Source organism: Ornithodoros turicata, chromosome 8 (assembly GCF_037126465.1).
Source record: "Ornithodoros turicata isolate Travis chromosome 8, ASM3712646v1, whole genome shotgun sequence".
Taxonomy (NCBI): Eukaryota; Metazoa; Arthropoda; class Arachnida; order Ixodida; family Argasidae; genus Ornithodoros; species Ornithodoros turicata.
Window position 1 is genome coordinate 33,663,106 of NC_088208.1, and position 27,078 is coordinate 33,690,183.

Genomic DNA, 27,078 nt, shown 5'->3' on the forward strand with positions numbered 1-27,078 from the left:
CACAAGGCGTGCTGGCGCAAATGCGTTATACAATATGCGGAAGCGTCGACGCAAGAGACGAGTTAACAATCAACAGTTCGACGGTAATAGCTGCAAGACTGGAAGCGGCTACATCAACGACGCTGCCTCGTAGTGAAAAAGAAGCTGCACTCTTTGAGGGCCTTGAGTCCGTAGGGAAGCGGGGCATGCTGCCCGGAAATGAAAGGTACTGCCTCGCTGTGTTCCCGTCTTCCTGCTTCAGAAGCGGCAACATAAAAGGGTCATAAAAGCCAATATATTAGGATACACTACATTGCTATATACGACGAATGCGACCAGGCCGTTTTGTGTCCCTCCTCGCGTGATGTTTGCGCCTTCGCGCTCTGAACGAGCATTTCACGACTGATTTTAGGAAGGCTGGCGTGAATGGTGTTCTTTATGCAGGCCATTACTCCATGCCTATCTGGCGGAGCATGGAGCACAACGAGCCCGTGTCTGCCTGTTTGTACAAAAAAAATGTGGTATATTTCTTTATGTGGTATAAATGTGGAACGTTTTTTTTAAACGTTCAGAAACGGTATTCCCTTCTGTTTCGTGCGATTTTGGATGTCCTCCTCTTTCTTCGTACTTGTGCGTTGAGCTCAGCCCGCTCAGCCATTCAGCTTGTCCAAAGTACTTGGCCCATGGAGATCCCCTGCGCATCAGTGCCGGGCTCTTCGCTCCCTTTTTGCTTTCATGCAGGCCACTGGACTCCTCGAAGAGCTCTAAACAGAACTCCGACCTGTCGTCGCTTCATTCTCACCATAATTCATCCTCTCACATTAACCACTGTGAAATGGGGTAGTGTCCTGTGGCTACCACGGGGAAACATCCCATGTCATCATCACTTCTTCATTTATTGTTGTTGTTGTTGTTCAGCCCGCTCGCCTTGCCCACCTACAAGCTGTAAAAGCAAGTGTCTGAAAGTGTCCTGCACAGTAAATTTTCTACGTCTTTCAGCGTGTAAGAGCGGGGTGTCTTTGTTAGTATATGCACCCCCTTTTCCCGCAAGTTTGACTGAAAGGTGTAATACCAGTGTTGAAAGGGGGTTTGCAAAACACTAACAGTGTTTTAAATTTTGTACATCCCACGAAAATGCTTGCAAAGCGTAACAACAACAACAATAAAAGATGACGATGAGATGGGGAGCATAACACACACGCACACATAAACGGGATGATGATGTGGTGGGTCATTGGGGACCATAAACTCATGATGCTAATACACGTTTTCTCGGATCTTCTTGTTTTCTTCTCTTTTTTTTTTCTTTTCTGATTTCCAGTCTTCAACAGAAATGCCACGACGGCAACGTAAAATATTAAGCAAATGTATCAATGATTTGATTGATTTGTAAAAGAAAAAAAAAAATGGAGATGTTAGACTCGAGCCACTCGGGACTGGCTACTCCAGGACGCGTTATTCAGAAAAGATATCAATAAACACCTGTTTGTCAGTACCTTTTGTTCGATAAGGTGTCTCCTCTTGAGAGGCATGTACGCTTCGCACCCAGTTTACAAAAAGCTTTGTATTTTGTCAAGCATCATCTGTTTAAAATAAGCCTCGTTGGAGTAAGCTAGAAGGTCTGTTCTTGCACTGGGCCTTTTGTTTTCCGAATTTGTCTTTCTAGATCTCTCTCCCCCTCAGTCATCGGAGGTTGTTTCGGGAATCGTTAGAAATAGCCAGCAGAGGGAATATGATACGCAATGCTCCCTTCTTTCATCTTGCTCCTCACAGCCGGTTTTGGCGATATAAGTTGGTTGGCTATAATAAATCTCTTTGCTGTGTCCGAGGATCTGTGTGTGTGTTGTCCTCTTTTTTGTCCGTGCCTCTCGGTTTCCTTATATCATGATCTCTAGATATATTGAACGGAGTAACACAGATGTGTGGTCTTTGCCGTTTGTCTACTGGCATCGAGTATCCGTGACTTACGACTAATGAGCGCATTTTGAATCTAGTTGCTACTGGTGAAAAAAAAGGAAATTGCGGGAATGCTATAGCCGGGACCACTTCGGAGCTGATTAGTGTAATAGACGTATTGTTTAGTAACCACAGAGAAAGGCATCTTTCCATTGGACGTGTTTTCCTGCCAAAACAACCCCCCCCCCTCCCCAATTGGTCGTCATTGAATAAAAAAAAAATACTAGAAAATCGCAAAGAAGGGCTTGAAGACTCTCTCACTGTTCATTCGCCTGCTCGCAATATTTAGTATTTATTCAATTAGGAATTATTCAATTATTCTTCAGTATACGAGTTCACATAATGTGGAATAAATGTTCATTCTTCTTTCCTTGCAGTGCACGGTACACCTATTACGTGAATTCACCAGGAGGGATGGACTGAGGAAATAGGTGTGTTATCTTCCTTACAGGCTTTCCCATTGCCGTATATAATCACATTAACATGGTCCACACGTGGCGCACATGGCTATCATTCCTACCTTTCAAGATTAGCCATTAACAATTAAACACGCGAGACAGAGTAAAACAAGTTTGCTTGCGATGTAAGGGCTCGCGACGTCATAAATAAGGTGGAAACCGCCTCCCGTTCGTCCTTTCCACGGTACAACGAGATGTGGTTCATGATTTAGTCATCTACCCGCTCTTCTTCTTCTTGATCATAAATCCTTTAGGAGAGCGTCATTGCTTAATTCCGTTACGCACACTATAGGATGGAAACAGCATCAAAAATACAAAAAAAAGAAAAAGAAAGAACTCTGTAACCTGGCAGTGAAAGTTCCGCGTTCTCGCTTTGGCAGGTTCATTTTTCTTCGGCAGGAATTCATATACACCTTATTTTAGTCATCAACTGAAGCATATGGCGTTTTAATACAGTGCATACTATAAGAAGTAAAATACAATGTGCAGCGTTATGTTGCGCAGTATTCGAGATAGCCGCAAACTAATGGCCTAACGGATCATTTTTTAAAGTTTGCCTCATCAACGGAGCGTGCGGTATACATCATGAATAGAAACCAGCGTTCTGGAAAGAATAGATTGCAATAGCAGACTGGCAGGAATAAATTGAGGAGATACGTTGCTACAAAACGTGAAGCATTGAAACAACGGTCTGTGTGCGTTGGGTAATATGGCCTAAAGGAACTTGAGTCATGAAAGTTTTGAACGTCTAACACATTCTGCAAAATTATTCGATAGTGCAGCTGCTGTTGCTGTACGTTTTTCTTAAAGCGTATTACAAAAAGGTTTGGTCAAATTATGTTTTATGTGACTAGTTATGTATAGGATGGACTATCGTCAAAACTTCAGCGTTGCACTTGCGCTTGCCAGAAAGGTAGCGGTCTCTTAACACTGAGATCAAGAGAAGATAACCCATAGGAAACATATAGTGGCATAAGTACTTCTCCTCTTTTCTTCTTTCTTTTTTTCTACTTCTGCATGGTAACCTTCGTCAATATTCTGGAACATTGCTATGGTGACGAGTCAGACTGTCCCTATTTTTATTTTCCAATCCAACACAATCCAACACAATCCAATCCAATTTCTATGTTTAAACGCGTTTGTCACAATGCCTAAAGCTGAAGCCAATGTTGTTTTCTTGAAGTTCCGGCACGTGAGCTAGCTTTAAAAAAAAAAATGACAGCATTGTGTTAATTAGTCACGCGCTTCATCGAAGAAATCTCACTGTACCTATATGAGCACTAATTAACATTCAGAACAATTAGCACGACATTTCAAGCGAACCTTTGATTGTCAAAGAAGTCCGTGAAGTCGTCTGCTTTCATGTAACTAAATCGCACTGTCTACGAGCTAGATAACGTGCCTCAGATATCGTTTGACTGCTAAGCAAACGTCCAATAAGAATTATATCAAGCTCCGTTCAGGAGCAGCTCGTTCAAAGGTAAACATTCTACAAAATTTTCATCATCTGCTTGATGTGATCGCACGATGATGTAAAGTTGAACGGCAGCAACAGCAAAAGATGGTACCATGAAAACATCTAGCATCGAAACTCTTATCTAGCATCGTTGGCAGTGACCTTGTTGACCGGGAAGAAAAGCACGTTTTAGTCGGTCATCTGCAACTGAGTCGCACGATTCAGATACAGTAACCGAAATGTAATAACAGACAAGACCCTATTATTGAGTTCTAGTGCGTGGTACGCAAAGGCGAGTATTTCGCAGTATTTGATGTTTTTTTGCATTTTGCACCGTTGTCGTCGCCTGCGTTGAACAGCATTCGTGCATGCTGCTGCGTCCACGCCATTTTTAATCTCGGACGGGTCGGAATCTTACGAGATGTTCCCCCAGAAGCTCGTAGCGTACTCACCCTGTTCATCAAAAATAGCGTACTCTTGCACGGCGTCCTAGCGCACGCAACCGCCGCGCATGCGCAATGGCTGCAACGCTATATTATAGGGCACGCACAGCGAATGCGTATGATCCACTAAAACCCTACATACGGGGGCTTTGTCTCTCCATCTGGCAGAGGGTAAAAGCGGAGAGTTTGGTTGCAGGCATGAGGACATAAGAACCTATTCCCCTGCTCCAGCGTCTGTTCTTTTTTTATTATTATTTCTTTTTTCTCGGAAGGACGAGTGTGGTAGCAGAGGAAACTGCCTTCTCCTGCAAGGACTTAGCGCCAACCGCGAAGTGGCACAGACTGCTTTCATCAAACTAATTACGCGCGGATAACTCATAAAAAAGTATGTGTGCAGAAAGGATTTGCCAGTCAGAATCGGATTCATCATCGAGCATCATTGATACTACAGAGAGCTGGTCTGATGAGGCACGTCCCATGATACGGACGACAAGCGGCCGTGCTAATGAAATATTAACGGAACCTAAGTAAAAGGGTAGCCTGCTCGATGAACCCTAATTATCCAGAATCGCATAAGCGTGATCCGGCTTTGTCACATGAGCTTAACGGCAACTTTCTGAGGGCTCTCATATCTCCTTTACTCGTATTTTCCTTCCTTTCTTCTATTCGTCTTTTAGCAAGGAGAAATTGCATTAGGTAAATGAGGTTTTAGTTTCGAGTGAGAAGTTTGCTTTCATGGTCGCGAACACTTTACTGGCGACGTGCCAAAATGAGAATTTTTGGGCAGGCGCTTTTAAAGAAGGGGCCAAAGAGTTCCGAAACAATGCCTCAAGTATTTTTACAGCTTTCGCGCGAGAGTGAGTTTGATTATAGAAAAAAAAAAAACACACACACACGCGAAGAAAACACACGCGACTGAAGGTATTGAATTCGTCACCTGACGAATTCGCGCGAGACTCCTCGCACATTTGGCTTACTTCCTGATGCGGAGTGAGATTCATTGAGTCAACGCGCGTACAACAAGGAATGAGGGGGATTAGCGGCAAGGACGCATTACGAAAGCCTTATGCATGCGTGACACCGAGTATCAGAAAATCACGTAGCAGGTGTTCAGAGAAGTTCGATAAGGCTTCGGTGGTTCAATCTCTGACCAACGGAGAAAATCGCTGGTACTGATTTGAAAATGACCTGACTCTGCGAGCAAAAGGGGAGGGTGCATAAACAATTGATTAATTTACTCGACACGAGACAGGCGAGAGGCACGCGGAAAGTTTCTATGTGACTTGCATGAAAGGCTTACGCCGGAACAAAAAAAAAACTAGAAAAGAAATAGAGGAATCAATTGGGGAGTAACTGTACAGCATCTAAATTGCAATTATTCCCCATTTCAGACCTCGGACCGCAAAATTTACTCCCGAGCACTGCAAATAGTCCCTAAACTTCGCGTAATCTTCCGTGCATTGAGTTTGCAAAGGGAGTAATGGTTGTGGGAACGAAATTACTCCTGTTTCTTATTGATTTGATGTTTTCTTTTAGAGTATTGTTTAAGGTAACGTCCGAAATGTACAATACAGCTGTTTGGGTCCTCCGTCGTCCGACAAGGCGCTCAGTGCACTTGATTTTCTACATACAACCGGGCTTACGGACATTCTATGACTCGCTGAATGTGTGCTGTGTGTGCCCCCAGCGATTGCGACATTTTATACTTACTTGGTCGAAACTTTTGAACTACATGTTGAACTCCATCATCATCTCTGTTGATTTCTGTTCATCATCTCTTTGTTTTCTCGTCATCTGTTTGTACTTTCTGTGTGTAAGCGTACTGGGATAGCCAGTTCGACTTCGTCGAAACTTACATCCCCATTTTCTTCTTTATCACATCATGTCACATCACATCACGCGGTTATTCATAGATGTTCCAGTCGATGCATTTTGAGTCCATCTGATTGATCCATCTGACTGTCCATCTCATCTGCGATGCATACCGTTCTTTTTTTTCCTCTCTCTCTCTCTTTCTTCCTCTCCACCCGTACAAGAAGAAAAAATTTAAAAAAAACACCAACCGACACATCTTTCGCGCCTCCTTCGAACCCTATTTTGCGGATATAAGCTATCAACACGCCATGAAAGATGTTTTCCTTTAGTACATTCAACGGAATGGCATATATAGCGCAAGATATTTTTGGACGAGTACCTACGTTCCGCCCAATTCTTTTTCCGTGCTACGCTGCCTCTCCGCGATCTGTTTTTCGGCTCCTCTTTTATGTAACGCCTCCGAGTTTCTTTTCGTTTTTGCCTATCGCCTTTTCATCGTATCATTTTTACGTGACAGGGCTCTTTGAGCGGTGACTGTCCTTAACACACGGCTTGTTTGTGGTGGTGTAAGTGGCGTTGACTCCGCTTGCTGTGTGTTGACGTCACGTTTAGTGGGCTGCTCGTTTTTGCTTTCGGTGAAAGGTGCCGCTGACAAAGCGGTTCTTGATGGTCGTTGTTCTGGAGTTGGCCGAAAGTGAATAATAATTTGTTTCAATCATCATTGATAACTGAGAGGGGTCTAAACATCTCCCCTGCTTGTGAAGCTTGACTGTGAAAATACTTTTGCGGCGTTTTGCCTTGAAATGACGTGTGCCCTATCGTACAGACGCCTCAACTCTGATTACGACGCTGCTGGTGGTTCCTAGTGTTTGTGATAAGCGGAAGTATGCAGTTTGCCCCCAATCGCAACGGGATTCCGCGTACTACATGTCTATGGAGACTGTACTGCTCCTTGTTTCTTCGTTTCTCCGCGACCGTTTTCCCGAAGACAAGCCTATTTCTGTTTGCATAAGATATGCAAATCGACGTAAACCTGTTAGTTCTATCATCGTTTCATTCTGGCAGACAAGTACCAATTTATATGCGGAGACCTGCATTAACTTGATAGCCAAATGCAAATGTTGCTGATCACTGCGCACGGCAGGCAACTATATATATATCCCCATCTGTCCTTTTATGTTTTTTTTTTTCTCTGAGGTCATAAAGTTAGTATTTCGAGAAAATCAAACGAGTCCTGTAACGGGTTACTACAAAAAATACGATTATTTTTGCAACGGTATTAGTTGCATGATGCGTAGACGTTTTGTGCGAGTTATTCATGGATGACCGCGAAGTTACGTTTACGTGGGACTATGGGTCTATTTAATAGGACTATTTTGGAGCACGAAATTTATTGTCCGATTGCAGTCTCTCTTCTATGAAAAAGTAAATTGACAGTGTTCCCTGTTTGCACAAGTTAACAATATCGTTCTTATCGAGTATGGCAGAGAATGACCCACCACATCATCATCCCATTTATGTGTGTGTCTGTGTGTGTCTTATCGAGTACGTGCAGCCGAGTATTTTTTTCTATTCTATTCTATTCCATGTGCAGCCTTGGAGTTCCCAGCATGCCTTTGGGTGTTGTAACGAAATATGCGCATGCTCACGCACACACATGGGCAGATACGCACATATGAAGATACAGACGCACGCAAGTAGCGAGCATGCGCAAATAGAGGTTCATAGCGAGAAAAAATAAAATAAACAGTTCATTCGGCTACACCGAAACCAGTCTTACAAAAGGAAAGAAAGGTATTATTCAGAGGTCTCTCAAAGTTAAGCGTGAGCCAGCTTTGTTTCACCACAGTGTCCTGCACCAAATCAGATGAACTCCAGCTCAATTGTTCTCTTTGGAGCCTTCCATTTTCGATAGATGTCTCCGCAATCGATCCGAAGTGGCACGCCCGGCACTTCCCTTTGTTCTTCGTCTGATTTATTTAAACTCTATCCAAGTCAGGCCTTAGCATAGATGTCGCCCCCGTGCGACGAAGTTCTCATAGGAAGCAAGCTTACCGGACTTCTCTCTCTTTTTGTGTGTGTGTGTGTGTGTGTGTGTGTGTGTGTGTGTGTGTGCTTCAATACCAGAATACAATCGGCTGTCCTGTTGTTAACTTGGCGCGATAGCATACTTCAGCCAGAGTGCTAAGGAATTAGCATCTCATCTGCTGCATTACCTGAGTAGGGCGTATTCTTCTGAGTTGATAAATAGGCCCCTGGGTTCTGGTGTGTGTTTGTCTTCTGGTGAACCCTTGGAATTGTTTGGGTTCGTTTCGTGGAAAAGATTGTACCGTAATATATCACCACTGCTGCTTTTTATCTTGGCCAGTAGAGCACAATACTGTTGTTACATCTGTTAAGACATGTCAGATGAGGTACAACATAATGGGTATAAGGAGTACTCTCGCAGTATACAGGGTCGACATTGTGTGTGTTCAGAAGAATGTAAATATCTGTGCTATGCGTGTCTCAAGTAATTATTCGTTGATGTGATGTGATGTGATTATTCGTTGAGTGTCAGTGTATTTCGTTCACCGTTAGCTGACGAGCAAGATTCGTTAGAAATTATGAAAATAGCATACATGCAGGAAAAGTTGGTGGATGAAATCTGTTGTAGGAAAAGCCTTAGCTTGGGCAAGGAAACGAACAGAAAGGAGTACACGACACATGCAGCTGTCTGTCTCAACCTCGAATGCTACTATGTGCTCTGTGCAGCCAGACCCAGTATTCTGGTAGTCTTCTACCAGAATACTACCATCCATGTTCTTCTTCATCTTCTACCATGCGCACCATTAGTTATTTATGGATATTAATGTGGTTATAACGATAACTATTAAGTCTGTAAGGCCACAACAGCATGCTTTGCAAAACCTTCAAAGTATGGAGGTGGGTTGAGAACAAACATTATGTGACACGATAGTTCACCTGTTGGATCTTGAATTCTGATATCCACAGCTTGCGTACTTTATGCGCGTGACTTTCAAATTTTCACCAAAAGTCTCAAATTGTGTGGCGAACGCAGTAAATTTCCAGACACCTGGCTGCACGCAGGATGTGTTGTACGTGCAACAAATCATAGAGTAAAACATCAGATGGCACAAGATTCGGTGTCTTCCTTATCAAATGAAGAATGCTACGAATAACAGCCATGCTAGCCTTTCACCACCACCGCCACCACCACCACCACCAGACAGGTCCGACGAATCTTCTGCGATCAGTGTCTAATAGACCTCTCCCTGTTTGTAAACAAGTGATTCATAGCAGAGCTACAATCGCTAACAATCCACTACTTTTGCAGATTGCGAGAGGTATCCATTTCAATCCCATCCAATCCACTTGCCACCCAACATGGCGCTGCCCATGTTGGATAAGGGGGCAAATAGTGAGGATATGTTGATTGATAGCGCCCCATATTTCAAGACTTCATTGGTCGGAAAGCTGAAAAAGTAGGTGGAGCTTCAGGTATAGGCATGACCCATTAATGGCCAGACTCCCTTTTAATATACGGCTCTGACTCATAGTGTTAGACAGCGCCACCAATTTGGTAGAGTTGAACTAAACTCTACGCGGGGAGCGAACAAGGTCGCGCCTGTAAGCCACGGACTTGAGGGTATTACGATAATCCCTTAAAGGTACGCGACCTTCGGTCCTACTGTTCTTTCAGTGGGAGGCAGCGAACAAGTGCCCATTCGTGGATCTCAGCCCTCCCCTTCCCATTTGTTTCAGTTTCAGTCTGTCTACCAACGTCATGATGACGTTTCTCGGGTGGAGGTCTATTTCTGCTTCCTGTTTGTCCTCTCATACAGCATGTTCGACACATGCTTCTCTTCTATTTATGATACCCCTTTAGCTCATACTTCTCTTCCTCTATTCGTCTCTTTGAAGCTTATCCCGGTAATCCCTGTTAATGTGTTCACTTCTGTCGCGGCTTTCAGACAGTTCGCCTCACAGAGATGCGCACCTACAGGTGTTTACATTCGCCCACTACCAGCGCGTCTGTTGACGTCCTTCGATATTGTCGACGTTTTAAGAAAAGTTAACCCGATTGTCTTCGCTCCACTCTACTCACGAGAAAGGACACACGTAAACACACCCTGCTTTTGTCTTCCGCAGATACCCAAATAATATAATAACGGAGAAGTCGCGGAGCTTGCAAATGCAGGATATTGCGCAATTCGGTGTTCGAATAAAGCAGGGGAGATGGGACAGAAAATAGTAGGCAATGCTGCAAGGTCTAAACTGAAATTGGTTGTGCGTCGAGGGTTTCACTAGATTGAATGCCTTCTACGAAAACTATACGATAAAAGAAACTGCCAAATCAGATGGCAGCATCTTGGGATAACGCTTCAAAGGGATGACGCTATATAGTAGTGAGTTTGAGGGCATCGTACGCTATCGCCTTTGCGTACGTAAGGGATAGCGTGATGGTTCTGTGCAATGCGCGAAGCATCGAGGTTGTGGTTATTCCCGCGGATCCGCAGAATATCCGCGCTACGTCGTGGTTTGCGGATAGAAATATAACGTTTTGAAGTCTGCACAGGTAAAGCTCGCATACAACCGCGCACCTCTGTGGATCGCCCGGATATCCACATATTAGTGAGTTTTAGTATACCGTTGATAAGGTTATCATGCCTATCGGAACCAATCGCAGTGGCGCGTGATCGGAATCTTGTCCACTGATTGGTTCCGGTTGATACAGTTCGACGCTAGCCACGTTATGAACGGTCTGCTAAAACTCTCTATTATCCGCATATAAGCACCGTGTCTCTGTCGACGTCCCCCAGGTGGAGCCTCTATTGATACAAATAATCCGAAACTGTGTATGTTACCCTTTACAGTGTTATGCCTTTAACAGCATTTTATTGGACAATTTCTGATGACATAATGTTCTTGATTGGTTTACACGCTGCAGAGTGAAAACTTTTGCAGGATGACATTCTCATCGTGTAGATTTTGTCGTATTGTGTAGCGTCGGGGAGAACCACTCTGAAGCAGGTGGAGGAGCTCATCGGACGGTGAGTGAGCGAACCGAGAGCTGAGTGGGCGGTGAGTGAGCGTGAGTGAGCGAGCCAAGGGATGAGCGGACGGTGAGTGAATGAACCGAGAGGGCGATGATTGAAACTTGAGTGAGTGAGCCGAGACCTGGCAGGGCACCGAGTGAGCTTGAGTGAACGGGAGTCAAAACTGCCGAGGTATGTATGTCCGTGATGGTACGAACGCTACGGGCTGCGACGGTTAGCTCCTGTTACAGAAGGCGTCTCAATGCGCCCATTGTTTCTGAATGGCTGCCTTCCCGCGCCTTCACCGACGAAGAGGGACCGTAGCTTGCCACGCGTCAATGCATGGACCATGGCGCATACACCCCGTGGAAACTCACTGCGTTCTCAGCGCTCGCTAGTGGGCGACGCGACGATTGATTCCTCGTGGAAAGCAATAACGTCAGCGTCAGTCAGCAAATAACTCAAAACAGGACAAACGATGATTTGAGCTGGACGTGAGTGAGCGAAGTAAGTGAGCGGGCGGTGAGTGAGCGAGCTGAGAGCTGAGCGGACAGTGAGTGAGCGTGAGTGAGCGAGCCGATAGCTGAGCGGACGGTGAGTGACCATCAGTGAGCGAGCCGAGGACAGGGCTGGCGGTGAGTGAACTTGAGTGAGCGAGGGTCAAAACTGCCGAGGCCTGGCACACTGTGGTCGATTTCAAACATGTATCGATATTAGATGTCTGACATTACAGAAAGCTTGTTGTGGAACGCGAATACTGCACATTTCCAGCACAGCATATGTTCGCTGCACGTTGGGGAACGTTCAATCTGTCATACCACCGCCCAGCGAACGCCTGGGTCTTTCCTCGGACGCTTTCAGAAATATGTCGGCACAGTTCCCTTAGAAGTCGGCCCAGGACGCACATTCCCCCCAGGGCGTTAGTGGTGACGTTGCCCACCTCTGGGAGGCCGACAGAGAGAGGCCCTTTTCAGAAGCACCACCACCAGCTCTCGCGAACGCATCTCTCTACCTCAAAGTGTGCGTGTACCTGTTCGCCCACAACTGCAATGAGACCTTTATCGTTGCCAACCAGTCGGCCTGCAGTTTCTCCGTGTAGCGGCCCGGTGTTCTCGTCCCGTTGCCAAACCGCACGCATCTGTTACCAGACACCTATTACTTTAAAAGCGAGACAAACTGCCACGAAGCATACGTTTGTGTGAGACTGGACAATTTTCGTCCACAAAACTTGTAGTAGTACATGATTGAAGTTCGCGTTATCCACTCTCAAGAGTGGCTTCCAACATTGCGGGTCATTTCTCAAAGCTCTTGAAAATTTCTCAGTTTTTCGCGAAGCTTCTCGTCCCTCTCAATCACCCACTATTTTTTTTTTTTTACTCTGCGAGAAAGATTTTCTCAAACAGAATTCTTGGCGTTGCCACTTTATCATCGTTTGGCTTTATAGACGCCGCGAAATAACCCTACGCGAACTCTTCCTTTTCACAGAGACCGGAAGGGAGAGTAAAAACTTTGAATAGTGTCCTGAGGGCCGGATGGCGTCGAGCATTCCTCTCATGCTTCGAAACTTCGAAATTGTCTGTCTATTTCATATAAATTTGTGAAGTTTCCCCTGCGTCGTCTATAACGTTTAATTCACTCTCTCTCTCTCACTTTCTCTCCTTTTTTTTTCTTTCTTTCTTTCTGCAATGCCTTCGGGTTTAGCCTCTGGCTGCGCAGTGACACTCGGATGTACTTTTGCTTTGTCTCCCATGTCAGAAACACAACATGACGACACAGAGAGAAATCCCGTTTTCGTTTCTCCCGAACTATGCAAACAGGATTCAAGATCTCCACGACTCCATTTTATGTTTTCTTTGGCACATTGCCTTCTGTGTCTGTTATAGAGCAATCTGTTAAAGCAATCTGTTATAGAGCAAACAACGACGCTTGTCGGCTTTTCAATAATACCGCTAGCGTCATCACGGCGTGTTACTTGTGCACGTGTTTCGCTCCCGGCGTTACGCGTTGTAGATTATACAAGGTGCTTATAGTGCAATCTCCAAAACAGGATATTGCACGGGAATGCAGAATGTAAACAACTATTTCGTTGCTTTTTTTTTTTTTGCATAAAGAGTACACAGAAGTGCCGCGATGCCCGTTTTAATTAAAAGGCATAGGCGCTTTTCTTTTTTCGTGGAAAGAGTGATAAGACGAGCACGCGGATACCCAACTACGATTGCGTTATTGTTGTCGTCGCCGTTCTTTATTGTCGTTTTTCTTTCTTCACCTTAATTATGTACAACCTAACAAATCCACAAAAAAAGACGAGCTTACACGGCACTCTGTAAATCCACGGGAGTCCACGATTCAAATGAGATAGTGGATTACAAGAGCGCGACAAGAGGTCTGTGAGCATTCATTAAAAGCGAGGGGGATGTTATAAAAGAAAAATAAGGGGACAATATCAAAAAAACTAAAATCAGGTGCGAAGCGTAAACAGGAAAACTCATTTCGAAGTCAGAAATCGTAGGGCTTGCTTGCCAGAAGAAGCGCTTTTTCGCCCAACGGCGTTTTACTCTTTCTCTGTTCACCGTTCACCGTTTTCTTTTTCGCGTTTCTGTTTTATTATTTTTTTCTACGTCTCCGCCCTTCCTCCGTTTGTTAAATAAACGAGCTCGCAATCTAATCATTGGGCCATCGTGACTTTTTATAGCCGCCTTTGCTGCTTCATCTTCTTCTTCTTCTTCTTTCTCACTTCCTGTCATCGTACAGGACGTGTCAGAGGGCAAGCCCCCTTTTCTTGCATGTTGCGTGGAGAAAGATGCGACGATCACATGCCACACTTGTTTGCTCGGTCCCGAGCAATAAATTTGGTCGCGTCGGAGCACGAAATTATAGTCTGAACACAGCTATTAGACGGACACGTGAAGGGACTGCGGTGCAGAAGAACGAAGTTGCTTCTGAGAGCCATTCAACTTCTGATGAGGTTCTGCTGATGTTCATGCTTAAAAGTCGAATGATGGCTGCACTTTATTTCTGGCCTTACGACTCGTGTTGTTGGTCGTGGTGTTGGAACTGTTTGCCGTAGTCGGCAACGCTCAGGCGTGCAACGTCACGACTATCACCGTGGGTGATCGTGCGCCCTGGGCCGACTTCACAGGGAACTGTGCCGTCACTTGTCTCAGAGCGTGTGAGGAACATACCCAGACAGCCCCGGTGGCTGCCGGATTAGAACCCGGGTCACCTCCCATCTCGGCGAAATTGAAGGCTAGCACTGGTCTCAATTTCGTCATCTCAGATGCGGTGTTGTTTCGCTGTCATTGTGAAGACTTAATGCACTTCAAATTTTTACAAGTACCAAGCATTCAACTTATCCAGTAGACCTGCATTTTTGCAGGTGAGGTTGATGACTCCTAAATATTCCCATATAAAAAGTCCGTACGCCGTAAACAGTAGGATATAGTATTATAAATCACTCATGTCCTTTCTGCCATTTCCGTCTCTATCACCTTCAACGCTGAAGAACGTCAACGACCAGGGTGTGAAGCCACAGCATTATTGTACACAGCTATTAATCTTTACTCCACTCTATCAAAAGAGCTCGAAAAGTAAGACACGCACATGCACACAGGATGATGTAAAGAAAAAGTAAAAAAGAAGAAAACGAGTGCCTGTTCCTGAGGCCAGAACAGCGGTGCATCAAGAATCCCTAACAGTGTTGACGTACCACAAAAATGTGGGCGCTGTCTTTGACGTGCTCCTCCAGCGTACAGCATTGTAGGGTGATGGCACTTCCAGCGCTGTGTAGTAATTTATTTCAAACGGCCTATGTCCCCAGGCCGGAACAATAAAACGTGGGCGTTACCACGCAATTAATGTGGCGAAATAAGATTGCAATCAAGTAAGTCAAAGATAATTGACTTACTGGAAGATACACGCCTTCTACCACAAACAAGAAAGAGAGCCATAAACAAGAAAAAGAAATGCACTCGCAAGACAATGTATTTTCATCTAGAACATCCTTCGTGTTGACGCGTGTCTTCAAGCCGCATGCAGTCGCCTTATCAGCGTGGGTGTCTCCGCCGGAGTTTCAATATGGTGGCGATATTTAGGTGAGATGTTTTACTATCCCTCAAAATTAAGCGCTAACGAAAAAACAGTGAAGAAAGAAAGAACCAGTTTGAACCAGCACCAACTATAGCGCGAGTTCTTGTTCTTAAATCCCTCCTATTCATCCCATCAAAGTGTTCCAAACGAATTTTCATTCCAAAATGTTGCTTCAGCCTAGCTCTTCAACAGGTTGGTCTCTTATCTGTTATAAAACACATGCACGACAACAGCTTCCTAGGAAAGAAGGAAAAATATTATTCTGGCAAAGTCTTCTATCGAACAATATGCGCCGTTGCTTCCAGGAGACTGTGGGAGTCGGAAAATACTCCTAAAATGCACGCGGTAAATGCAAGGTGTCGAGGCTTTGTGTTCCCGGGCTTCCCAAGAAATGACTCAATTTTCGTCGTACTGCAGATTCGACGCGCGGGCTGATTACATCAACAACTTTTGTAACTCGTGGCTCCAGTCTGTCGAAGAAAGGCGGTCGAACCCAGATGCCGCCGCTCGATGTGACGCGCGAACGTTTTGAGTCTCATCTCTGAAGGCTTTTATTTGCGTTGCCGCTTCTCTCGATGAGTCTGTTATGCTGGATTATATAAGTTATTCCGTTTTTCCTTCCCAGGGGATGTCATTTCGAGGGCTGTTCAAAGAACACGCATCGGGTGTCGTGTCACATGAGGTTCAAGTTTCTCTTGATCTTCTTTCGGGATTTCGCCTTCGCATCACGCAGATGCACAAGGACAGGAAGAGATGGAGGAAGGCTAGGTTAATAGTGATCAAGATGGGGGGATGGAGTTATGAATCTTGCGATCCGAATCCGTTACCCATGTTACGAAAGTTCCAGCTCAGTCGCTTCTTAAAAGTGTGCTTTCAATTCAGAACACCCTTACACATGCGAAAAGCGCCAAAAGAATACTGCATTCGATGTATTTTTTAACCGATTCGGCCTTGTTAAAGATAACATTAGAATAAATTGATAAGTACTTCAACAGATTGAAACATCCAAATAATTTATTTTACTAAGAAATAAGCTTTCGGACGGATTCCGTCCTTCATCATGTGCGATACATTGAGAAAGGGGACAGAGAAGGTGGTGAGGAGGAAGTAAAAATGATTGTTAGAGAGAATTGAGGGCGCTCACCTGAGATCTCTCAACGGTTTTTGTCTCCGGTAACAGTTCTACTGTACATCGCATTCATTTGTATATTTTTTTTCGCGCCCTCTATCGTCTCTAACAAGCATTTGTATGTCCTCCCCACTACCTTATTTGTCCCCTTTCTCCGGGGTACTTACATCAGTATAAATATCTGTACCAAGTGTTCAATATAGTATCGCACACGATGAAGGACGGACTCCGTCCGAAAGCTTGTTTTTTAGTAAAATAAATTATTTGAATGTTTCAATCTCTTTAAATACGTATCTTATTCACTTGCGAGTAGTGGACGTTTTCCATTTTCGCCTGTTAGATTAGGTTGAATTGGATTTTAAAATGTGGAGATTGCGGAGCCGGCTACTTGAGCTCACTTGTGACACTAAAGGTTGGCTAATAGCACAGATCAACATGGGTTTGTGGGGTTAATGATGGTGTGATGACATACATCATGAACAATGAACGCGTGACAAAAATGATAGTGAAACGACAAATGTAGCTCATAAGTTCGCAAGATTTCTGTGGATCACAATGACGGTGCACACTACTGACACCAAGCGTCAAAACCTTACGTTTAAGACTCCGTTACTTCTCCAAAGCACGCATTCTTTTTTTTTCTTCTTTTTTTAGATTACATAGTTGCATGAAATAGCCTACATGTTTTACCTTCGCGATTTAACGTCCTGACAGCCGCAGGATGTCCATCCCAGGGGGGATACAATTTCACGATAGAGGTCTTCCGATCCAGACGTCACTTATGTGTCCTCGAGTAATATCGCCTTACAGAAGCCCCGCGATAATGACATGGTCCGCGAAGCTATTTCCTCGCTGAGGTCTCGTCTATCCACGAACATGCGTTTACATGCGAACACAAAGAACACGGATCCTGTTTCGATTAAAGCGAATGGCAATTTGCGATCACGCTAAATGGCTGGCCCGTGGCTCGCTCGTCCTTTAGTAAGAAAGACGTACCGCCAAATCGTTTAGCTGTAAGTAACGTCATCTTACGGCCTCAGACCTTTAACGGAGCGACATGTCCTGCTTTCGTAACGTCACGACTAGGTCTTGGAATAAGGAATATTTCGTATAACGTTAACTTATCAAAGCATTCAGATTATCTGTACCGTTTATAGGGCTCTCGAGTCACAGAGGATCAATAAGAAAGTACACAATGCAAGAGACTACAGGCACATGGGGGCAATGACATGACGTTCACACCGTGACACGTGAGGATTAGGTGATTGGTATGACAAACTAGGACGCACAGTCACACTGACCGGCATGCCGCCGCTTTGCAGGCAGATCCGTCCGTAAATACGTAGCGAGAGTGAAACGGCGTGATATCGGAGTGGAAGTGGGGAATGAGTAAAGTAGTTCATTGAGCGATTCAAGTGCCCCTGGTGACTGCACACTATAAAAGAACGTGCAATAGCAGCCACCGTGATGCAACATACTTCTGGTGTTGTGCCGCTACCAGAATCTACATATTGTCATACGAAGTATATCTAGAACGCGCCAATATGTAAATTACAAGCGGGTTGACGCACGGCCTAGCGAAGTCTAAAGACTTAAAACATGAAACGGAAACTGAAACCTGCAAAGACCTTGCTACTGTAGTGCATCGAACCAGACACAGTGCTGTAGGACCGTTTCTTTTTTGGAATGTTCCCCAGAATGAATTTATATTTTCCTCCTACTATTCTTACACTCCTCCTCTTCTACAAAAGGGGTTTCGTTAGCAATTTGACCCGGCCCTTCCAGTTCAATGTCAAAACATCTTTACGTTACACCTACACAGGAGACTTTGTAGATCTTCTATCTGGAGACTCGCTCTGCAGGAATCCCTCAGGCAGTAACGTCCCATACACAGGTTCAGGAAACACAAGTTGGGAGGAGTTCTCCAGCCGGTAACTCCTTCACGGACGTGTGCAGCCTGCAGACGCCTCTTCAAGCAACGCCAAGGATACTAAGATGAACGTTCATGAATACAAATATGCAATAAGATCAAAGATCGTTGGTCCCAATGCAGCCATACGCTAACTATCATCTACTGGAATATGAAAGCTGGAAGCTAAGTCCCCGTGAGCCATGTCCTCAATCACGCGACTATTTTTAGCTGCAGCTCTTCAATTACGGAGAGCGTGCAAAAAAATAGACATTTCTCTGCGAGACAGGAATTCGATAGCACATCCAAGTGGCCAGCAGATATGCAATTTATCACATTCCATATACGGTCGCAACGCAAGCAGTAGGAATGACGGCGCCACTGGTGTTTGCTGCACTCGTTGCGGCGACATTGCTCGCAAAATCGGATTAGTCTGCACTACATTCTTGTAGGTGAGGACAAAAAAGGGCCACAGGTATGTGTACGTACATGAACACAAAAATGTCTGTTCGGAACGCACCTCGGCGTGAGAGACGTGCTTCGAATGCTCGCCGCCGCTTTCTTCTCTGCGTGTGTGTCGTAAGAATTTTTCCGGCGCCTGCTTTATCGCCCTGGCACTGCGGTCAACATCCCCGTCGACTATTTTCTAAATAATTCTCATGCTTAGGACGAGTGTGTGCCAAAATGCAGTGATATATACGCCCGTGTATATCACGTGCGTCAGTCGGGCAAGAAATCAACATCAAGGATAAGATTCTGTTTCTTGTGTTTTCCCCTCGCATGCCTTCATCAGGCATTCCATTCCCAGATGTGGCCGCTGTCTTAGATGATGGCATGCATGTAGAAGTGCAGATGCTTTGCTAGGTTTCATCCTTATCTCTGGCAAGGCACGTGCAATCGTACTCGGCAGAAGAAATGGCCCTGCTGGTTTTACCGGCATTCGGAATTCTGCTTTGCTGTCTGGACTGCCCAGGTCGTAAAATGTGCAGCGCTGGGCAGCATCTTCGAGGAAACTAACCTGACTTTTACACACAGTTGCAGCTTTAGTAATCTCTTCTGTGTATACTTTTTTTCTTTTTATTATACGATTGCTACATTTTGCCGTTCGTCGTGGCTTTATGAGTCAGGGTTCAGCGTTTTCGACGATTTATTCCTGGGAAGATTCGACGGGTGTTCTTCGGAGTTTATATGTTTTTATCAAATTCGGATATGTTCGGCATTTTAAAACGTTTGCGCCAAAAAAAGATGACGAAAAATCGTCAACTATATAATCATTGGGGAGAAGCACTACGTGGAGAGAGCAGTTTGGTATAGGAGGACATTGAGAATGCAAAGAATTCCCTTTCCTTTATCGGAGGGTTCCACGTGTACTTGAACACTCTTCCCCCACTGATCAAAGTGTTAAGCGTCAACCGCATTGCCCGAAAAGCATCCGAATTCTTTCCGAACCGAATTCGGAACCGAACCTTTTTCGAAGAGCAGAATTCCGGGCCGAATTCGGCCCGATCTGGCCGCGCCAGATTTCTCCTCCGAAATGGGAAGTGACGCCAACCTAAAAAGTAGAAAGCATCCAATGGCTATTCAGCCGGAAGGAGAACCATAGCAACGACTTCTACCCCTATGAATACAGGGATTATCTCATTGAGCTAGATGGTTGAAAGGCGATGTGCCGCAAGGTCAGAAGTCTTCGGCCGAAGTTCGGCTTGCATTTCGGTAGCATGCGGTGATGCGCAGAAAAAAGTCCCGTCCCGATTTCGGTTCGGGCAGCTTTTGGAGAGCTTTTTGTGCCTTTACAGGGGAAGGTATTTCCCTGCGCTAGAGTCTAGCAGCTCTGAAGGGCGGTATTCCCCGCATTCCACCTAGAAACGAGGTGAAGGAAAAACGAAAATGCGATGGCCCTGGATGAAGAAGAAGAACAACAACAAATAAGTGATTGATTGATTGATTGTTTAAAAGTAATGATGACGTAGTGGGATGTTTCGCCACTGAGGCGGCACCCTATCTCATTGCTTGAGACGGAGAAGATGGTGAATGATGATGAATGTTCAGGGTTCACGCAAGAGCCCTTGTTGCTATTAAGAAGGTGATGAGGGCTTGAAGAGCTCGTAGCTGATGCGCTGGGTTGGCCGGAGGCCCAAGCAGTTGAGGAACGGCAAGTGAGGGTGTCCCACTGGCTTCAATTTGGCGCTGGAGGACGCGTCGCTCAGTGGAATACTGTTGACATGTTGATGAGAATGTGCTGGACGGTACTTGGAGTATTACAGCAAGGGCATAGCATTGTGTCACTGTAACCCAGCTTGTGGCGGAAGTATGGGAAGAATGAGAGGGTGGGATCTACTGAGTGGAGGAGGGATCCTTCCGGGATGTCTTGACGCCATTGATGAGCGGCCTTTGCTGATGCAAGCGCCGACAGGAAAGATCGTCTATCCCCTTTTGGTAATATGACGAAGAAGAAAAATGCAATGGGGTAGCCGTGTTTTCGGCGTGTAGCACTATATGCAAGCGTATAATTCGGAGTTTTTCGGAACATGTCGAATTTAAAAAAAAGATGGCGCGTGTTTTAAGGCATTTTTCTTCACGTGCAAAAAACGCGGAACCCTATTTATGACGCATGAGTCTGCTGTTTTTTTTTTGTTTTTTTTTGTTTTTTCTCTTTCCATTTGGTACTACTCTCTCGTGTTGCACCACAAAGAGACCTTGACTGAACGGAGAGACGAGTTTGGCAGCATTTGCTTGCGTCCAGCTTCGTTAACAAACGTAGCATTTGTTCTCTAGCGGCCATGGTTTCAGGTTTCATTTCAAAAACCAAAGAGTGCTAAATCGTTTCAACTTCGCCGGAGGCCAACTTTGCTTTTCTCTTTCCTCATTATGGAAACGTCCTTTCCTTTGGCGCTTCGCGAGTAGTTTTTTTCTGCGAAAATGCGTGCGCCATAAGAGCCCGTCAACCATTTGCTTACGCATTTTTGTAAAGCTAATTACTTTCTCGTTTGTATGCCAACGGAACAATAACAGCTCTCTCTACCCTTCTTCTTCTTTTTTTTTTTTTTCTTATGGCAAGCGCAGCTAAATTCAATCTGCATATTTTCAGTTTCTATATCCTTCATGCGGAACGTTTTTCCCAGAAGTCATAGCAATTTCAACACAGGGACAATTGTGGGCGTTTTCGTGTTGTATGGAGCTTTGCCGATTCTGCCTTCTGCAAGTTCGAGGTTTTCTTGGATAGCTCGAGAGAACGAGAGGAAAAATAATAATTGATAAAAAAGAATAGCATGAAGAAGAATGGATAGCATGAATATCTCTGCGGAGCTACTTCTCGCGTGTTGTTGTTTCTTTCACTGACTCTGTCGGTACATGAGATGCGTTTGTATCTTTCTATTATACAGGCGTCGTTCAAGGTTGATCGAGACTTTCGCTATAGCTCACCATACTTTCGCTCGAGAAAAATCAGTGAGTAAATGTAATTGAATAAAAGTTTCGTAGGACGAACTGATACCCTTCTCGGGTCACTGGCACGTGCAGCAGCGGCAGCTATCATGGCCGCAAGCAATGTGTCTGTAGCTACTGTAGCTGTGGATCTGATATGCGTGATCAAGCTCCTTGTGAAGGAGAACATTAAACTATTTGAGATTTTGCTAAGATTACAGGTACGTTACGGGAAACAAGCGTTGTCAAGGGGAAGAATATAGGAGTGACGCAGACAGTTTGGCGAAGGACGGATCTGGGTGACGAATGAACCGCATGGACACGTTCGCAGTCACGCTAGTGAACATCGCAGGCGATCCTGGAGAACCGATGAGTAACGGTTCGGGACATTGCAGCCCAGCGTAATATTAGTGTCGGCCGTGTGGAGACATCATTCACGAGCACTTACTGCTCCGCAAGGTCTGTGCGAGCTGGGTTCCCCGACACTTCGGTTGTGACCCGAAAGGAGCGCGCATGGCAGTCTCTGAGCAGCTGCTTTCAGCTCGAGGGGGACGAATTTTGCAGAAGATGCAGCCGTCTGCTGGAAAGAACTGTCTTCTGGGACATGCGGGGTGTCATCCATGTGGACTTCTTTGAGCGAGGGGTCACGATTGATGTCCAGTACTACTCCACTTCGATAAAGGGTGCCGTGCGAGATGCAATTAGCAAGAAAAGGTCCGGGATGCTTCACCACATAACACGCTATTAGCCGACCATCCTTTCCCTCGATTTATTGGAAACAGGAGGTGCACGCTTTTTTTATAACAATTTTTTTATAACAAAATATATATTTATAATAACAAAACGTTTTATAACAATTACGTTAATTGTCACAAGAACGCGTATACGCTCCGCGCTTAAAACGGAACGCAGCAAAGCAAAGGCATTTGCTTAAAACGGAACTCGCTTAAAACGGAATTCGCTTAAAACGAAACTTCTCCACAAATCACGAGCGGTAACGATATCATTCTGTGCATCGGTTGCCCTCCATCGTGTTATGTGGAGAAGTTTCATTTTAAGCTAGCGTACACTTAAGCGGAATCAGGCGATTGGCCCGTCATGTTTTCAGGACGGAAATCCTAAACCCCTCCCGGTCGTCTCGCTGCTGAAACGCACTCTTAAAATATGTCGACGGAGCTGCGCCGTTCCTGCGCTGGATTTTATTGCACCAAACCTCTCAGTCCTGCTACCTCGCGATTTACATGTGCATACGCGACAAGCACTTTGAAGTGTACCAACAGACTCATTAGAAATAAAACGCGCAAGTGAATACGCCGCTGTTTGTAATTTCTACGTTAACATCGAAAACTCGACGATATTGAAATGTGAGGCGATTGAAATGGTTTGTCAACAGAACGAGTGCTGGGGAACGGAATGAGTAACGTGGCTTCTCCCTCCAGGACATTTTGATTTCACAATATACTACGTTGCAATTCTGCACTGTTGCTTCTGTGTGAAATTGGTACTTTTGCGTCATTATCATCAGCGTAGGGAATGACTGCGGTTTGAAAACAATCGTAAGGAAAAGTGATTGGTGCCAGCGATGTTACCTCCACCTAACGTTTTCTGAGTACATTTATTTTGCTTCGAAAACTGCTACTGCTTGCATACAAGGTCGCATAGGTAGGTCATGTAGTGACAAGGTCATCGTGTGTTGCAGTGTCTTACGTGGGCAACCTTTTGCAATACGCATTGATATTTCATTTATTTATTATTTTATGTACAAGTATGAATAAGCGAGAGTCTGGTGTAAGTCCGGAGTGATTGATTGATTGATTGATTGATTGATTTGTGAAAGAAAAAATGGAGATGTTAGTCCCGAGCCACTTGGGACTGGCTACTCCAGGACGCGTTATTCAGAAAAGAAAAGGAAACTACACACATCTATACACTTTGAAACGGAATTGATGAAAACGTCACCACAAAATTTGGAAGTCCACAGTGAACTACAACGTTCGCAACTTATTTCACGTTAAGGAACTGCTAGTTTCAGCAAGAACTGACAGTCCCAAAACCCGTCATAAATTACCAATGTTCGACGAAAGTGATGCTTCCACCCAATTCTCCCTTATTTCTACTTCCATTTCGTGGCTGTCTGAACTCCCCTTCCTTGACGTTACAGGCTTATTTCGTAACATTCATATTAAGAATGCAACGAGTGCTTTCCCACGGCTCCGTGCAGCCTGACAAACAGCAGAGAACGGCGGTACGACGAACAGAGTAGCAGATATGCTTAATCTTTTCGAGCAGGAAATATATTTAACAATTCAGAGGACGCTGGAGACGTCGTTCGCTTCGTTATGTAGCACTCTAAACGGTCACTTTAGCGACCATCAGCGAGACATCTCTTCGTAATGACGATGTATACGTTGAAGTCCGCTAATCCAGGCCCGTCGTGCACTTTACTCCCCCGGCTGCAGAGCGAGCAATAAATTCTACGCTCGAGTTGTTTTTATCCGAACCGTTACCTGGGGAATGTTTGTACATCTCTTCACCAGAGCGAGAGGCTTCGGGCTCATTACTAGGCCTGATCAATGATCGTGATCAGTAATCCCCGCTGCGTCTTCTCCATAACCGGATCGTGCTCGCGCAAGACTTTTTAGATGGAAGAGCAAAAACACGGGGATTATGCCTGACCATAAACAAACCAAGCAAACTCGGGCTGACAGGTCAGCATCTTCTCAGTGTAAGAGGCTTGGAATGCAAAGGTTGAGGTATCGTTGCGTTCCAGACATTCTTAGCCGGAGACCGCTTGACGAGATGAACGGAGTACTTTGCTGGCCTAATGAAAGGGTACTGTTAACATTGAGGATGCAGTGTAAGTTTGCTAAAAGAAGTCAGTTACTCGTGTTGCTCGCCGTTTCGTCACAGCCATTACTATATCATAATACGTAAATATTGTGCAACAGCGAGTAATTAGTTTACAACATAAGATATAATTTAGTTCTAAAATGTTTCGACTGCTCGCCACACCGAGGTTAGAGCAGGCAGCATGTTGATGCACCCCCCCCCCAAAAAAAAAAAAAATCCGTACACTTCGGACGTTCAACGAATCAATGACGAAGAACGATATTCTGAATGAAAATTATTTCTCTTTTTAGAGTGTAGATATGCTGTGTTCTTATAGCCAGAGCTTAGATAATGGGAAACAGATGTATCTTCTCCTCTTTCGTTTGGCTGGAATTAAATTCAATTTTTTTATCTTTTTTTGTAACACTCAAAGTCAAACTCAACCCCTCTGCTTCACAGACTATATATCAGAAAATCAGTGGCCCCTACTAGTTCTTAGACTTCGCTTCGAAAATTACTGACAACCAACTTGTTGCATATTTCTCACGGTATACTCCAGTTTCTAAGTGACCGAAATTTCCACTTGTGGCATGCAAAGAGAACTAAGAATCAAACGTCCTTCAAAAGTCACACATCTGTTTCACTTTCCGAAAATCTGTCGTAGTCCGTCTCAGAAGTTACCGAACTGCGAATACGCTTTTCTTTTGCCCACCTTTCGTATTAAGCCAAGTCCGCCTATCGCGACATCGTGGATTCCAACGAATAAGGTTGGAGCAACCTGCGTTGCACAACCGGCCAAGGTCGACAACAACATGCTCAAGTGCTGAGACGTAAACCACAGTTGGGAATCCCGCTCAGTACCACAGGGGCACAGCGACGCGCTCTACATAAAACTTGAGGCCATTGCACAATCTCGATAGACTACTTTTCCGGCATAGATCCCACGACGTACCGTCGTCCATACCTTTGCGTGCGCGACATAATAATACCACATGGCGCTATATCAGTGACGTCTTGCACATTCCAGGGCCGAGCGCCGCAATGACTGGTAAGAATATGCACTTACTATGAAGTGGACCGGTGCGTCTTAGGTGTTGTCCCTGCTGATGGGAAAGGTCCCGCGAGCACGTGCAGGTGGGAGCCGGAGCGAGTAATCCCGTAGGTCCGCGGATGTCTTCTGAAGGGAACCGACTGCGAGCTTCTGATGTGAGAGACCAGGAGCTCAAGTCAAGAGCATGCGCAGTAGTAGAGTTGCTTCTGGAGCGTGCCGTACGGAGAAGCCCACATCGCCGGCGCGCGAGCGCTGGATCAAAAGGCCTCTCTTGTGCACGATGGGGATTTTGGTGCTGCGCTTCCCTTTTCACAGGGAAAGTGGGGAAGAGTGCGTGTGTGGGTTCTGACGGGATGTATTGTTTTTTTGGGTTTGAAATGCCTCTAATTTAAAGGGAAATAACTGTCCAAGGAACGCGGCAGAAATGTGAACAGAGTGTGAATGTGTAACTCTACCCCTTCGAAGTAGCGTTGGAGTAGCGTTCTTTCCCTGCCCCGCCCCCCCCCCCCACCCCCCACCCCCGCGCTACAAACCATTCCGACTGTTATATCATATCCGAATTGTCACGAAGTTGAGCTGTACTCCCACAACTAGTTGTGGATCGGGAAGTGTTTAGTTTGTGGATTATTAAGTGGCTCTAACTCCGTTTTTTTTTCTTCTTCTTCTTCTTCTTCTTTTTTGTCTGTGTATGTATAAACTTTCGCCAGGCTCTACAAATTAGCCCGATAATGTAAAATTAATAAATGTTTGGAGTTATATTAAGCGGAGAAAGCCGGAGGGGAAATAATTCAGGTTGAAAGAGGGTGGCGGACTGTTAGAATGTGAGATCAAAGACGCGGGATCTCGTCTTCCATTACCAGGTTACGTGGTGAAGTCATACAAGTTACTTGCTAGTGTCTTTCGTTTAATCAGACAAAGTTCTAAAGAAACTGCCTAGGTGCAGGTACGTTTCGTGGGAAAAGTTGTAAGAACGTAACCTCTTAGCCAGGAAACGTTGCAGCAACAAGCTACGGAAACTTTTATGCAGAATCTGCTGAGGACGAGTTAGGAGTGCTGGAAGTTAGACGGAGGTAATTCACTGAAGAAATGAGGGCAAGCAATGCTTGAAATGAATTACAAGTTAATTGAACGTGGCAAATAAATTACAAGTCCGATTATACAATAAATATATGATCGAAGGCATTACTGCAACAACAACAATAACAACAACAACTCGTTACAGATACACGTTTTACGTCCTTCTTGCCTTCGCGTCCTTCTAATATTTCCGAGCTCTTCTAATGTTCCCGTGTTATTTTCCCTCCAAATGATTTTGCCAACGTTTCTCTTTTCTTTTCGTCTTCTTCTTCTTCTTCCTTTTCTTTTTCGAATAACGAAGCCTAAGTGAACCTCGCCTCCACTCATCTTCATTCTTTACGTGTCTGTAGAGAACATCGCGAGATATTTTCCTTTCGATTTATCTTAATTCTTTTTTTTTCTTTTTTCTCAAATGGAAAGTGCGAGCA

At 44.9% G+C, this 27,078-nt stretch overlaps 1 protein-coding gene and 1 long non-coding RNA gene across 5 annotated transcripts in view; one reads left to right on the forward strand and one right to left on the reverse strand.

Annotated features, from left to right (window-relative positions):
- Window positions 1-25,713, reverse strand: part of LOC135367058 (calcitonin gene-related peptide type 1 receptor-like) — a 93,042-nt gene extending 67,329 nt beyond the window's left edge. For all 4 annotated transcript variants that reach the window (XM_064600152.1, XM_064600154.1, XM_064600153.1 and 1 more), the window contains exon 1: window positions 25,589-25,713. The gene's annotated coding sequence lies outside the window, so the exon portion shown is untranslated. The remainder of the gene's footprint in view (window positions 1-25,588) is intronic.
- Window positions 1-27,078, forward strand: part of LOC135367063 (uncharacterized) — a 138,158-nt gene that overhangs the window by 49,735 nt on the left and 61,345 nt on the right. The window contains exon 2 of the long non-coding RNA XR_010414347.1: window positions 2,313-2,366. This is a non-coding gene — a long non-coding RNA (uncharacterized LOC135367063). The remainder of the gene's footprint in view (window positions 1-2,312; window positions 2,367-27,078) is intronic.